The sequence below is a fragment of the Staurois parvus genome, unplaced genomic scaffold, assembly GCF_062004578.1.
Source record: "Staurois parvus isolate SC_StPar_1 unplaced genomic scaffold, SC_StPar_1.0 ptg001296l, whole genome shotgun sequence".
Classification (NCBI taxonomy): Eukaryota; Metazoa; Chordata; class Amphibia; order Anura; family Ranidae; genus Staurois; species Staurois parvus.
Genome location: NW_028319092.1, coordinates 380,793 through 396,663, shown reverse-complemented (window position 1 = coordinate 396,663; position 15,871 = coordinate 380,793). Strand labels below are relative to the sequence as shown.

At 42.2% G+C, this 15,871-nt stretch overlaps 1 long non-coding RNA gene across 1 annotated transcript; it reads right to left on the bottom strand.

Moving 5' to 3' along the window:
• Nucleotides 1–8,726: 8,726 nt before the first annotated feature.
• Nucleotides 8,727–15,132, bottom strand: LOC149437404 (uncharacterized). Its single transcript, XR_016308147.1, has 2 exons — nt 14,102–15,132; nt 8,727–10,305 (listed from the first exon to the last, which is right to left on the bottom strand). It is a non-coding gene; the product is annotated as an uncharacterized LOC149437404 (long non-coding RNA).
• Nucleotides 15,133–15,871: the final 739 nt, after the last annotated feature.

Below are 15,871 nucleotides of genomic sequence, written 5' to 3'. Positions count from 1 at the left end.
CTGTTACCCTACGTGTCCATCCCCGGCGTGTTCTCCTACGTGTCCATCCCCGGCGTGTTATCCTACGTGTCCATCCCCGGCCTGTTACCCTACGTGTCCATCCCCGGCGTGTTCTCCTACGTGTCCATCCCCGGCCTGTTATCCTACGTGTCCATCCCCGGCGTGTTCTCCTACGTGTCCATCCCCTGCGTGTTATCCTACGTGTCCACCCTCGGCGTGTTCTCCTACGTGTTCGTCCCCGACGTGTTCTCCTACGTGTCCGTCCCCGGCGTGTTCTCCTACGTGTCCATCCCCGGCGTGTTATCCTACGTGTCCATCCCCGGCGTGTTATCCCACGTGTCCATGCCCGGCGTGTTCTCCTATTTATCCATCCTCGGCGTGTTCTCCTATGTGTCCATCCCCGGCGTGTTCTCCTACGTGTCCATCCCCGGCGTGTTATCCTACGTGTCCATCCCCGGCGTGTTCTCCTACGTGTCCATCCCCGGCGTGTTCTCCTACGTGTCCATCCCCGGCGTGTTATCCTACGTGTCCATCCCCGGCGTGTTATCCTACGTGTCCATCCCCGGCGTGTTCTCCTACGTGTCCATCCCCGGCGTGTTATCCTACGTGTCCATCCCCGGCGTGTTATCCTACGTGTCCATCCCCGGCGTGTTATCCTACGTGTCCATCCCCGGCGTGTTCTCCTACGTGTCCATCCCCTGCGTGTTATCCTACGTGTCCATCCCCGGCGTGTTATCCTTCGTGTCCATCCCCGGCGTGTTATCCTACGTGTCCATCCCCGGCGTGTTATCCTACGTGTCCATCCTCGGCGTGTTATCCTTCGTGTCCATCCTCGGCGTGTTATCCTACGTGTCCATCCCCGGCGTGTTATCCTACGTGTCCATCCCCGGCGTGTTATCCTACGTGTCCATCCCCGGCGTGTTATCCTACGTGTCCATCCCCGGCTTGTTATCCTACGTGTCCATCCCCGGCTTGTTATCCTACGTGTCCATCCCCGGCGTGTTATCCTACGTGTCCATCCCCGGCGTGTTATCCTACGTGTCCATCCCCGGCGTGTTATCCTACGTGTCCATCCCCGGCGTGTTATCCTACGTGTCCATCCCCGGCGTGTTATCCTACGTGTCCATCCCCGGCGTGTTATCCTACGTGTTCACCCCCGGCATGTTATCCTACATGTCCATCCTTGGCATGTTATCCTATGTGTCCATCCCTGGCATGTTATCCTATGTGTCCATCCCTGGCATGTTATCCTATGTGTCCTTGCACAGATATACTGGAATCAACGTTTTTTGGCTGGGACGTTTTTTGGTTGGAAAAAGAAACCAGGACTAGTAGGGTTCTAGAGGAGTTTTTTATATCTGTAAAAACGCTCTAACGCTGAAAAAGGCGGTAAAATTCCACAAACTGGCATTTTTGGACTTTTTTTGACCAATGGTCAAAAAAATGCTAAAAGACACAAATGCGGGAAAATGCCGCTAAACGCTAATGCAAACAAGTTTAAAAAAAGCTGAAAAACTCCCGTTTTTAATGTGACTTTACACAGCTAACGTTACCAGCGTTAACAAAACGTCCCGTGTGCATGAGGGCTTACAACCACCTTAAAACATCATTTTAGGCCTGAAGATGACACAAAACCCCCAAAACATTCTATACTTTCTGAAAACAGACACCCTAGAGAATAAAATAGCGGTAGTTCCAATTTTTTAGGTGACACGATATTACCGCAAAAGTCTAGGAAACACAAAATGTCAGTAAAAAAACACATTAAAGTGAATTTTAGGGCAAACACATGCAATAAACTAGCCACATTTTTGGTAACATATAAAACAAAAGTTTGCACTGAGTAAATAGATACCCAACGTGTCAAACCTTAAATTTGTGTGTCGCCCGTGAAATGGCGACAAACTTCAGTACCATAAATGTTCTATAGGTGGCGCTTCAAAAGCCTCTACAGGCCATCAGTTTAGTGTTATGGAGGTCTTGTGCTGGAATTATTGCTCTCACCCCGGCGTGTGCGGCAATATGTAACATGTGTAACGCAATCAACGTTCTCATGTGTAGGCACCCCCGATGCGTGTTTATGTTCATACATATATAGGGGGGGCAGCACAGTGGCTAAATGGTTAGCACTTTCCCCTGGCAGTACTAGGGTCATTGGTTAAAATGCCAACCACGCCACCAGCTGCCTGGAGTTTGCATGTTCTCCCTGTGCCTACGTGGATTTCCTCCGGGTATTCTGGTTTCCTCCCACACTCCAAAGACATGCTGGTAGGTTAATTGGCTCCTGTCTAAATTGTCCCTAGTATGTGTATGTATGAATGTGGGTTATGGACCTTAGATTGTACACCCCTTGAGGGTCAGGGACTGATGTGAATGTACAATATATATGTAAAGCACTGCGTATACTTACGGTGCTATATAAGTACCTGGAATAAAAATAATAAATAAAATGTTTTTGTTTGAGGGGGGATGTTATGCTCTTGGGTGTAACTTTTTTGTGATGATTTTTAGGTGACAGGTTCTCTTTAATGAGACATGCCAGGTCTCAAAGATCCCCAATGTCTCCTCTGGGCTCCTCTGATTGACAACAATACCTCTCTCCCTGGCTATTCTAGCCAGGGAAAGTGACAGCCGTGAGCCGTAAGTGACGTCATATACATCACTTTCCGGGTCACAGCAAGAAGTGGAGGAGAGTGGACGTGTATCTGCTCTCCTCTCTCCCCTCCACCCGCCGGCACCCGCAGATGGGCAAGCTGGGCCCAGATACATGGTGAGAGCATGTGCGGGGGGGACGGGGACATTACTTGGGGCTGTGGAAGAAATTGGATGGAGGCGTAGCCGCCTGACTGATTCCACCTGACAGGCAGGAGTCTGCCTGTCAGTTTTAGAAGAAATCCCAGTAGCTGCAGCCTCTGGATTGTGTGTAAAACGCCCTGCTGTCAGGTCGGCCTTGGCAGTGAAAGGGTAAAGACACCAAACAATATCCTTTTTTCCCAAATTTAATACATGCACATCCACTATTCTTTTAGGCTCCATGCACACGGGACGTTTTCATAACACTGGTAACATTCGCTGTGTAAAGTCACGTTAAAAACGGGAGTTTTTCAGTTTTTTTCAGCGTTTTTGCATTAGCGTTTAGCTGCGTTTTCCCACGTTTTTGCAGCATTTTCCCTCATTTTTCTGCATTTGGGTCAAAAAAAGTCCAAAAATGCCGGTTTACGGAGTTTTACCGTGTTTTGCCACGTTTTTCAGTGTTAGAGCGTTTTTGCAGCATTTTCCCGCGCTTGTGTTTTTTAGCATTTTTTAGCTTTTTTTACTAAAAAAATGTTATTTTTGTAAAAAAAAAAGTCCAAAACCGCCAGTTTGCAGCATTTTACCGCATTTTTCAGTGTTAGAGCATTTTTACAGCTAAGAAACTCCTCTAGAAACCCACTAGTCCTGGGTTTTTTTCCAGCCAAAAAAGGTTGATTCCAGTCTATGCGTGCATGGACACATAGGGTAACATGCCGGGGACAGACACATAGGATAACATGCCGGGGACGGACACATAGGGTAACATGCCGGGGACAGACACATAGGATAACATGCCGGGGACGGACACATAGGGTAACATGCCGGGGACGGACACATAGGATAACATCCCAGGGATGGACACATAGGGTAACATGCCGGGGACAGACACATAGGATAACATGCCGGGGATGGACACATAGGGTAACATGCCGGGGACGGACACATAGGATAACATGCCGGGGACGGACACATAGGGTAACATGCCGGGGACGGACACACAGGATAACATGTCAGGGATGGACACATAGGATAACACGCCGGGGATGGACACATAGGATAACACGCCGGGGATGGACACATAGGGTAACATGCCGGGGACGGACACACAGGATAACATGCCAGGGATGGACACATAGGATGACACACCGGGGATGGACACACAGGATGACACGCCGGGGATGGACACACAGGATGACACGCCGGGGATGGACACACAGGATGACACGCCGGGGATGGACACGTAAGAGAACATGCCAGGGATGGACACGTAGGAGGACACGCCGGGGATGGACACATAGGATAACAGGCCGGGGATGGACACATAGGATAACATGCCGGGGATGGACACATAGGATAACATGCCGGGGATGGACACGTAGGATAACATCCAGGGATGGACACACATTGGATAACATGCCGGGGATGGACACGTAGGATAACATGCCGGGGATGGACACGTAGGATGACATGCCGGGGATGGACACGTAGGATAACATCCAGGGATGGACACACATAGGATAACATGCCGGGGATGGACACGTAGGATAACATGCCGGGGATGGACACGTAGAATAACATTGCGGGGATGGACACGTAGGATAACAGACCGGGGGTGGACACACATAGGATAACACGCCGGAGGTGGACACGTAGGATAACATGCTGAAGATGGACACATAGGATAACACGCCAGGGATGGACACATGGGATAACACGCCGGGGATGGACACGTAGGATAACACGCCGGGGATGGACACGTAGGATAACACGCCAGGGATGGACACATAGGATAACATGCCGGGGATGGACACGTAGGATAACATGCCGGGGATGGACACATAGGATAACATGCCGGGGATGGACACATAGGATAACATGCCGGGGATGGGCACATAGGATAACATGCTGGGGATGGACACATAGGATAACATGCTGGGGGGTTTACTAGCTGTAGAAAAAAACATCAAAAACAGCCGCTGTAAAAACATCCCGTGTGTGCGAGGACTTATTTTATGAAATTGTTTCTTACTGTGTTTTTCTGCCTCTTTATAATGTTCTCTATGACCTCCTGAACCCCTCCTTCTCCCCCTCACTTTGGTTTACTTTGAATGAGCAGGGCACGCTAGTTGCGGTCATGTACACTGACCTATGCACACTACACATCCCATAGTCCATCTCAGGAGTGAGCAAGAGAGGGTGGCTACACTCCTACATACAGTGGGACCATGGAGAATGAATGGAGCCACCCTCCAACAGGAAGTCACATCACGGCAGCAAAAAAAAAAAAGGAATTTGAAGATCTGAAGAGGAGACTGAAAGCAATAGAAGAGACTTTTTGGAGTCGAGAACATAAACATGAATAGATTTTTTATTTTAAATCAGAGCTTTAGGCTCTATTCACACTAGGTTTTTTTCAAATCGCGGGCGGAATTGCCGCAATTCTGCCCGCATTTTGAAAACGCGCTGTCACTAGTGCCTCCTTTGTATAGTGTCCCCAAAAACGCAGCGCTAGCAGGATTGCCCTGTTTGCTGCCAGCACTAGCGATTAGTCCCTCCGCTGTTCTTCACGAAATTCAGCTCAATTCACATGGAAACCTATCACGGTTTCTGAATTTAAAACTTTTTTGGGCCTAACCCTCAACATGGGCATTACAGAAAAGAATGAATTGCGGTCATATTGGTCCACAGACCCGATTCATCATATACCTGTGTTCTCTGCTGTTACATATATGCCGAACAAGGACTTTGAGTAGTTATACCGGGATGATGGCTGCAGCTACAGGCATCATCCTGGTATCATTGTTTTCAGCTGGCGGTCAGCTGTAAAAGCAATCCTAGTGGGCAATTAGCTGCTGAATTGTTTTTACGAGCAGCAAAAAGGGACAACCCCCCGCTGCCTTCCATGGTTTTCTTGGGCTCTCCTGTCCCACAGGGGAATCCGAGAATGTAGTGTCAGGGCTCCAGGTATGACCAGAGGTGTGTGGACTGACACAGGGAAACGCAGGCTTCAGATATGGTATAAACAATATAATTTATTAAGACTAACAATACAAAACGCAGTGCAAAACTAAACATAAACACAGTGCAAACAAACCAAACCAAACCACCCACCGATAACAATACATACAATACAAAGAGTAGTCAGGCAGGCCGGGTCAGTAGCAAACTGGCAAACAGAGTACCAGGAACAGGCGGGAGAGTGGTCAGGGTCACAAGCTGGGTTCAGTAACTCACGGGCAGCGCGGTGCAGAGGGTCAGGCAGAGAATGGTCAGGGTCACAAGCCAGGGATCAAGCAGGAGAAGTCAGCAGAGGTCAGGATCAGGCAGGGTCCGCAACAAGTTAGACAGGAACAGGAATACAGGATACAAGGTACAGGGGCCCATGGAAAAACACACACCAAGGCCCTGACTGTGAGTCTGGCCATTCCTTAAATACAACCCCTGCAATCAGCTTCAGGTGTTTGGTTGATTGCAGGGGTGAGTCTCTGATTGCTGAGAGCATCTGCTGGCCAGCCCTGGTACTGCAGCCCACAAGGCAGGTGAGTGCCACCATTATTGGCAAGTCCATTCCTGACATGCAGCCAGCAGTTGCGCTGGTTGACCATAGAGCTGATTGGAGACTAGAATGACTTCAATCATCTCTATAGTCTAAGAAATCAGAAGCTACAAGCATTTCATCACTTCAATTTCGCAGGATATAAACAGTGCCATTTGTAAATTGGGAAAGCATCTGATCACACCGATCTTGGTGAGATCAGATGATGTAAGGGCAGAGGAGATATCTAGAGTCTGATAGACCCCAGATTTCTCAAAAAAGAATACCTGTCTATGCCTATTGCAGTTATAGGGGATATTTACATTCCCTGTGATAGCAATAAAAGTGATAAAAAAATTAAAAAAAGAAAGGGACAGTGTAAAAATAATTTTAAAAAATCAAAATAACGAGAAAAAAAAAGCACCCTTGCCCCCTTGTGCATTCAAGCGTTGACCCCGTGACCGTATGTAAACAGCAGGTTGCACCATGCATGTAAGGTATCACCATGAACGTTGGATCAAAGAAGGGGACATACCCCAAAAGCTTGTCCTCAAATTTGTATGTTAGTGCAAATAAAAAAAGTATCACGGACAGTACTCAATTGTTTGGATCGAGGGCAGTAATTCTAGCACTAGACAGAGATACGATCGATGGCTTACAATCGTACAGAGGCGTCCCTAGGGTTGGTGTCACCCGGTGCGGTAACACTTGGTGACACCCCCTCTGACGATCCCCGCAGAATGGATCGGATCTGCGGATTGAGCATAATGGATCGGACTCCGATCCATTATGCTCAATCCGCAGATCCGATCCTTCCTCCGGGGATCATCAGCTTTCTTTAAAACTTACCTTTTCTTGGAGCGGGTCCGGGACAACTGCACATGTCCTGGTTACAGGCACAATTAATCGATGATAGCAGTAGTTCTATCATCGATTGATCGTGCCTGAAACTGGGACATGCGCAGTTGCTTCAGGGGGACATATCTACATGGGAGACACATCTTGCCGATACACCTGTGTCACCCCGCAGGATCGACCACATGCAACCTATACGGGGTGACACCGGACCCGCTCCAAGAAAAGGTAAGAAAAGGTAAGTTGTAAAGAAAGCCAATGATCGTTGGCTTGCTTCACAATTTAGCTTTTTGTGGAGCGGGTCCAGTGTCACCCCGTGCGGTCAGTGTCACCTGGTGTGGACCGCGCCCCCCCGCACCTGCATCGGGACGCCACTGCAATCGTATCTTAACTTACGATGAGGAGCCACTTCCCTGTGTGTGTCATATATTTCAAATGGGTTGTCGACTATAGATAGATTATTCCTATCAGAGGAGATTGTAAAATCAATCAATCATTTATTAAGGCATGTATGGCCCCTGTTAGCCTCTGTTTGATCTGCAGTTGCCATGGTGCTGCACATGTGATCAGTTATGACACCAACCAGTTGATGGCTTGACAGTTCATTTGAGAGCACAAACAACTGTGACAGTTATCATTCACTCATGCCTTAAAGGCAACTTTTTTGGGAAACTGTTTCATCTGTAGATTTAGTTCGGCCACCTGTTCAAGTCACCATTATGAAGCCCTCTATGATGTTTTTTTTAAAATACATACTTTGCTTTTTCAGATATCTTCAGAGCAGTCATTTGAAGCACAGGGACCACTTCTTCTTCTAAATTTTTCCCACTTCAGAAAGTGGTCCAGATGGAAGTCAATGGAGGAACTGCATTCTGTTATGTACTGTAACTCATGTGGGGTGAGTGTCCCTTCATGGCTAGAGGCCAAACTGCTTCACCAGGGCCCCCACATACAGAAGAGAACATCCTTCACCTTGCCAGTGACACCTGTCCCAGTACTGACTACGGAGATATTTTGAAGGAGGTAGCATTGAGCACTGATTCCCCTCCACCAGCTTCTCTCACACTGTACACTTCATTGTTCCCAGCCTGAAGGCAAAGAGTGGAGCCACCAGTGCGGTGGCTCCACTCTTTGCCTTCAGGCTGGGAACAATGAAGTGTACAGTGTGAGAGAAGCTGGTGGAGGAGAATCAGTGCTCAACGCTACCTCCTTCAAAATATACTTTTGCAAGGCCTTGCACGCACGTGTTTTCAGGTCTAGTCCCTAGGAGGGTTCCGTTCCACAGCAGGCCCTAAGACAGGAACCATTCAGTGGAGTGTACCAAGTAATACCCTGACCTATAGAACCTCTGTCACCAGTCACCACCCCTCCATTTCCTAAACTGGCTGCTCACTTCTCACCTCATTGCCTCAAGGCTTAACTGGAATTATAGACTTGGTTCCCCAGTCCTCCAATACACTGTAAAAGCACTGTTGGATTTTTAGACACATATAATACTTCTTCTAGTGTCTTGAGGCGATTATGAATGAAAGAGCCATTGAAATAAAAAATGAAGTGTGATTTTATTCTATCACACAATGGTGTCAAATAACAATGTAAAGCGTATTATGAACAGTTCCATGTAGATAAAACTACTGTAAAAATGACAAGCAAATGTTTAAAACAAAGTCACCATTATCTGTCATGGCTGTCCTTGCCATGTGCGATTCTCATGTCCTTGTCCAACTCAATGACTTTGTTGAAGAAGCAGCCGGAAGTAGACGGATATGATGATCTAGCAGCAGTATGCACCTGTTGCAGCTTTTCAGACGTGTGTATGCAAGAGTTATGTAGCGTGTAAGTGTGTGTGTGAGAGTCTCTGTCCCTCAAGGCCCCCTTTGTGCAGCATGAGTGTGTCATCTTAATACCTTGTATGGCATAGAAGGGAGGGGACGACACTCACATAATGTCTTTGATGGACAGGAACATATGTATGCTGATGTACATAATATTATAAGCTAATGACGTAAATGTATCAATGTTAGAAACGTATACTAAATACACACAGATACCATTAAAATACGTAATGTAATAGTAAGTCACTTCTAATAACCTTGACATAACTAACAGATACTTTTAACCAACTATAGTATACTCAGCCTAACTTGTATATCTTTTGGTCTCAGCTATAATTGAAGAATAGTAAATACTACCATTTGCAAAGACCATTCACACATATTAATATTAATTATGACTAATCATAAAAACCAAATATTTTGCAAGCTTGCCATCAATATAAGTGCCGAATCATAATTTAGATTTAACATGTCCCCCTTATTATGATTAGTTCAGAATTAATGTTTAATCAATGCACACTTCATTCATGTCCCATACACACTGTCTTATACCAAATGATCGTATATATTCTTCATAACTGGACCAATCAAAAATAACTTTCCTTCAAAACTCTATTTATCTTATCTTCAGTTTCTCTTCCTAAAAATTCTTAATCATAATGTTAATTGATATATAATAATATAGTGATAATAATAATAATAATAATTAAATGATGTAATAATAATTAATGTAGTATTTTTCCATATTTGTATAATATTTTAACTCTCCGGAAATATACTTTTCCATTCTAAAATGTGTCATAAGTTTATATTGCTCCTATAAGAGTAATATGTTTCTTAAATCTTTTAACAAAAGATATTCTAATAACTGGAATAACTCTATGAAGTTTTAACCAAAAAATATTCCGTATACGAATATGTAAAAAATAAAAAATAATAATAATAATATTAATATTATCCCAATATGGATGTAAGTATCGGAATAAAAGGATCATTAAAATGTATATGTGACCTATAACAATATTATCAATAATAAATTATTTTATCACTAATAAATAGATTTCCTCTTGATGAATCTTTTCTTCATGCAATGTCTATACAATATCTTCTTTAAGTTCTGTAAAGTAGAAACATTTTTGTTGAACGCGATAAATCAGTCACAAGTGTGAAGTATTAAGCTCTTGTTCAATCTTCTTCCATATGAAGATCTCTTCTTTAACATCCGAATTCCTTAAAGTTGGCTTGTAGGAGATTGCTACGCTTCATGTTTGATTTTAGATGTCATTTCTGTAAAGAAATGCAGTATCATTACTTTGGCACAAACATTGCATTATTCTTGCACCTTTTTCAACAAATATGAAAGATTATGGAACAATCAGTTTATGAGTTTGAAACACATATTGTTAAGTAACATTACTTCCTATTTCCTTTTACAGAAAACTTCTATATATCAATCAAAATACTGTCCTAATCCTGTCTAAAATTACCTAAACTAGAATACAAAAGTAGTGTGATATTTAGGTATGACAGGACGCAATATTTCATCATAGGTCATGACCGCAAAACCCTGTTTTACTAAACAAAGAAAGGTTTTGTATCACCCCAGAGATGACAAAGGTTTAGGCCTTTGTTCTCATCCGTATAATATTAGAAATATGCGTAACTGCTTTCTATGCTGATGTCATTATTCTGGTGTTAGAGTGTTCTTCAGTAATACATGTGTTGCTGTGAATGTGAGGTAGAGACTTGTCTGATACAGCCGTACCTATCACAATGTGTTTGGCTAACAGTGCTCTTATCCACTGAGGATACCTTTCACGACATTCTCTGAATGTATCTTCCTCAAGAATTCCTCTTAGTGAACTGTCAGGAGACTGTAATATGATACTATGTGACTTCACTGTGCTTTCTGAAGCTTTGATTGCATAAAAGAAACTCAACAGTTGTTGTTCCTCTGATGTAAAAGTTCTTTCCAATGGTGATAAATTTCTGGAGAAGTAACTAATTAGTCTCTCATTACCTTCTTTTAATTGAGACAAAGTTACTGAAATTGCATTCTCAGATACATGAGTTTTCACAACAAAAGGAGCATTGGAACAAACCTCAATAGTACCTAATGCTGGCGCATTCTGCAAATCCTTTTTCAACACTTTTAAAGCATTATTCTCATTTGGACCCCATTGGTCAACTATGTTATTTTTACTCTTCAAAAGATGATATAATGGCTTAACTTTCTCTGCGAAACCATGTATAAACTCTTTGCAATGATTTATGTTTTTCAAAAATTGTTGCAATGCTTTATGAGTTGTAGGAACTGGAAAGGCAGTGATTGCTCTGACTGTTTCTAGCAATAATTGTCTCTTTCCTTGACCAATCTGCATGTGAAAGCATTTCACCTGACTTTTCATCAGCTGAACTCTTTCCGGGTTTAATTTTAGGCCTGCATCCTGTAACAACATAAATAACTCAGTCAAAAGAGTAATATGTTCGTTAACATTCTGCGTACTCAGCATAATTGTATTTACATGCTGAAAAATGCATTCTGGCCTTGAAAATTGTGATAGAATTTTTGTTATGGATTCATGGACTATACCATCACTGATGTCTAAACCAGCTACTAATCGAGTGAATGCATAGGTCTCTTTCTGAAACTTGAAAGCTAGTTTGTATTGACAACTTTTAGCTAAGGGGATCGAAAAATGACTTATCGATTTCCAAAACAGAAAACACTTTGGATTCGGCCTTTAAATGTAACTTGATATAAGAATGATCAGGAACAACCGCTTTGTTATTTGTAATATGTTTATTCAGTGTCCTGAAATCAACTGACAAAGAATATGAATTGTCAGCATTTTTGATAGGCCAAATACAGTTATTTACTACTGATTGTGTTTTCTTTAAAATGCCAAGTTGTACAAACTCTTGAATAATGGCAGAAAGTGGTCCTATTGATTCTCGTGGCAACTCATACTGATTTAGGGGTATAGGATCCTTTCCCTCAATATTCAATTCTGTATCTTTCAAAGTTCCTATGTCATTTTTAAATTTTGACCACAAACTTGGAAAACGTTGTACCAATTCTTGTAAAGCACAATTACCATTAGTATCAGGCCATTTTTGTGCTGTGGACATTTTAGAGTTGAAACCAACATCACTGTATATAGAAGGATCCATTAACATTGATTTGGGCCTAGATGGATTCCTCCAAATAACTTTGGTCATAATATCAATAATCCACTTTTGCTTATTGATAAAATCAATGCCAAGAATATTCTCGGTGGCATTACTGTACCAAATATCAATGTTAGTTTTCACTAGCCCAGGTACTTCAAATGTTACATTAGGCACCTGTCTAGCAGTGGAATGACCTGTATTATTAAAACCTTTTATTTTACACATGGGTGAATTTGGTTTCACAGGTTTGTTTTCTCTGGTAAGATTAATCTCAGATCCGCTGTCAATTAAAAATTTAATCTTTTTACCATTTAGGAATCCTTGTATAAAAGGCCTTCCATTGTCATCCAATACAATTGGAGCGACAAATTCTAACGATATCGGGGATGAATGTGGACGTGATTCTATTTTTGGAACTGGTAATAAACCATTTCTGTCAGTGACAGCCCTTCTCACCCTGTTGTCAGAACAGTTGTTTCTAGTCAAAGTATGAATTTGTTTAACTGATGAGGCATAAGGCAATTCAGTTAAATTTTTATCATTACACAACACAGCAGGTTGTACAAAAGCTGCTTTTTCACTTTTTATTTCCATTTTCTTTATTTGTGTGTCAAGTTTAAACTTCCAACAATGGCGTCTGATATGACCTTGTTTATGACAGTGAAAGCATGTGGTATACTCATTATGGCTCACTTGCTTGCATCTGTCGTTGTCATTCTTACTGGGACCTGTAGTTCCTGGCATAACTGTAGTCTGACTGTTTTTGTCACTTTGAAGCGCAGCTACCTCATAAGTGAAATTGCTATTTTTCAATTTTCTCCGAAATTTGTCAATGAAACTTACTATGTCATTCAAATTTTGTTTTTCCTCTGCTATGACAATGGTTACTGGGTCTAAATACGTGAATTTCTTTACAAAAGCTTTGATCATAGCTGAGTCTTCCTCATTTTCTACTCCAAATATAATTTTATATGCTTTGGAAAACTTATTTTTAAACTCAAAAGGGTCTTCATCAGCAGTAGTCTGAAGTAAGTCTAGCATTTCTACAGAAGGTACGTCTTCACCTGTTGAACATAACAGCAATTGTCGCAGTCTGTCTGTCGCGTCATTATGTTTTTTCTGATCTTTATCGTTAACAACAGATTTTTTCATTCGAGACATAAATTTAATTGGGAGCCACATCGGAAATAAATAATTTATGTCATGATTTGAAATCTGATGGCATTTGACATGCATTTCATATATTTCCATGTTGCTGTAGATATCTTTATCTGGATCATAAGCAGGGATGTCTTTTAAAACTTTCATTAATTGATTATGTATTTGCAACTTAAGTTTTGCAGTTTTACATAACAATTCTTTATGTTTAATTTGTGTTTCGTCATCAGAGTCAATATCCGAACTTTCAGAGATATCGGACAGCCGTGGCTCTGATTTTGAATCACTCTGTTTGTCATCTGTGTTTATCATGGCAACCTGTTTACTGTCATTCTGCAGTCTTAACAAAAGATTTGTCTTTGAGTCAATTTGTTCCTCAAGATTCTCTATGTAATTACAAAAAATGTCACAGTTTGGGCAACTAGGAGCATCTTGAGACAAATTTTCATGCTTTTCTGTATTCTGTACAGTGTTACATTCTGTCTGTTTTAATGTACAAGCTTTTTTAACAGGTAAATCAACATTCAAAATCATTTTGTTGAATATTCTTACTAAATTTAAGATGTTAGATATCTTTTTACGCTGTCTGTGCACAGTAAATCTAGATTTATCTATCTGAATATTGGCCTGTAAACATTCGTTATACATATAGTGCCATAGCTGACTGTCTTCAGGATATAAAGAAACATCTTTAAACTCTAGCTTACTTTCATTAACTAAGTCATCAATAAACTCCATAATTGTTACTCACCGTAATCAGAAGATTTTCTCGTTTGACCCGGCTCAGTCACTGGACCTCTCGTCCAAGTCTGTTTAATCGCCTGTTCTGCTAAGTTCTTTTCACCGTGTTTTTTCCCAAAACTTGACAATCACAGAATCGTGCGTTTTTCCCCCTTAGCAAGGTATGGGAAAAAACCGTAGAAAAAACGTTCGGCGGTGGCTGGCTCACCAAAATGTTGGATTTTTAGACACATATAATACTTCTTCTAGTGTCTTGAGGCGATTATGAATGAAAGAGCCATTGAAATCAAAAATGAAGTGTGATTTTATTCTATCACACAATGGTGTCAAATAACAATGTAAAGCGTATTATGAACAGTTCCATGTAGATAAAACTACTGTAAAAATGACAAGCAAATGTTTAAAACAAAGTCACCATTATCTGTCATGGCTGTCCTTGCCATGTGCGATTCTCATGTCCTTGTCCAACTCAATGACTTTGTTGAAGAAGCAGCCGGAAGTAGACGGATATGATGATCTAGCAGCAGTATGCACCTGTTGCAGCTTTTCAGACGTGTGTATGCAAGAGTTATGTAGCGTGTAAGTGTGTGTGTGAGAGTCTCTGTCCCTCAAGGCCCCCTTTATGCAGCATGAGTGTGTCATCTTAATACCTTGTATGGCATAGAAGGCAGGGGATGACACTCACATAATGTCTTTGATGGACAGGAACATATGTATGCTGATGTACATAATATTATAAGCTAATGACGTAAATGTATCAATGTTAGAAACGTATACTAAATACACACAGATACCATTAAAATACGTAATGTAATAGTAAGTCACTTCTAATAACCTTGACATAACTAACAGATACTTTTAACCAACTATAGTATACTCAGCCTAACTTGTATATCTTTTGGTCTCAGCTATAATTGAAGAATAGTAAATACTACCATTTGCAAAGACCATTCACACATATTAATATTAATTATGACTAATCATAAAAACCAAATATTTTGCAAGCTTGCCATCAATATAAGTGCCGAATCATAATTTAGATTTAACAAGCACACTCTCTTGTTCTCTCTTCAAAAGTAATTCAGACCAGATGACTTCTCTTAACCAATAACGTCTTTTACTGAATAATATAGTTGTATTGACAGTTCTGTGACAGCTCCATAGGAACACGTTCAGTGCAACATTCAGAGTCCATGTTATAGTCTCATTCTTCCTCTACAGCAGGTGTAGGCAACCTTAAAGAGGTGGAGACCTATCTGAACAACATGGGAGAAATCAAAGATCACCGGGCACAGTTTTGTCTCCTCCGACCTGATTTAAACCTCCAATCGACTTTCGTCTCACAATCGCATGCATTGCACAGCAATCATGGGTTTAAATCAGGTGGTGAGGAGGCAACATATCTCCTCCTCACCACCCGTCAAACACACTTGGATTGCTTTGTGCCTGCAGCACTTGTGAATGAGTCCTTAGTTGCATCTGACAGCGGCACCCTTAGGGCTTGTTCACACATAAAGGTGGGTGGTGGTAAAACCCTGTAGTTGAGTCTCCATTTTACTGCCCCCAATCATTACGGTCTTTAGCTGCTGAGGCAGCAGCCAAATGTGTTCACATGTTCCAACCAGAATTAAACCCCCAGTTGTTATTGGTGGGTACTACCTCCTGCCAATCACAACATATTCAAGTAAATGGGGCCACTCTGCAAGCACCCTGCGACTGCATGCTTTTGCAGGGTCCAAGGGGTTAAAGCAGTTGTTGAGAAAGCAACACACCACTGCCT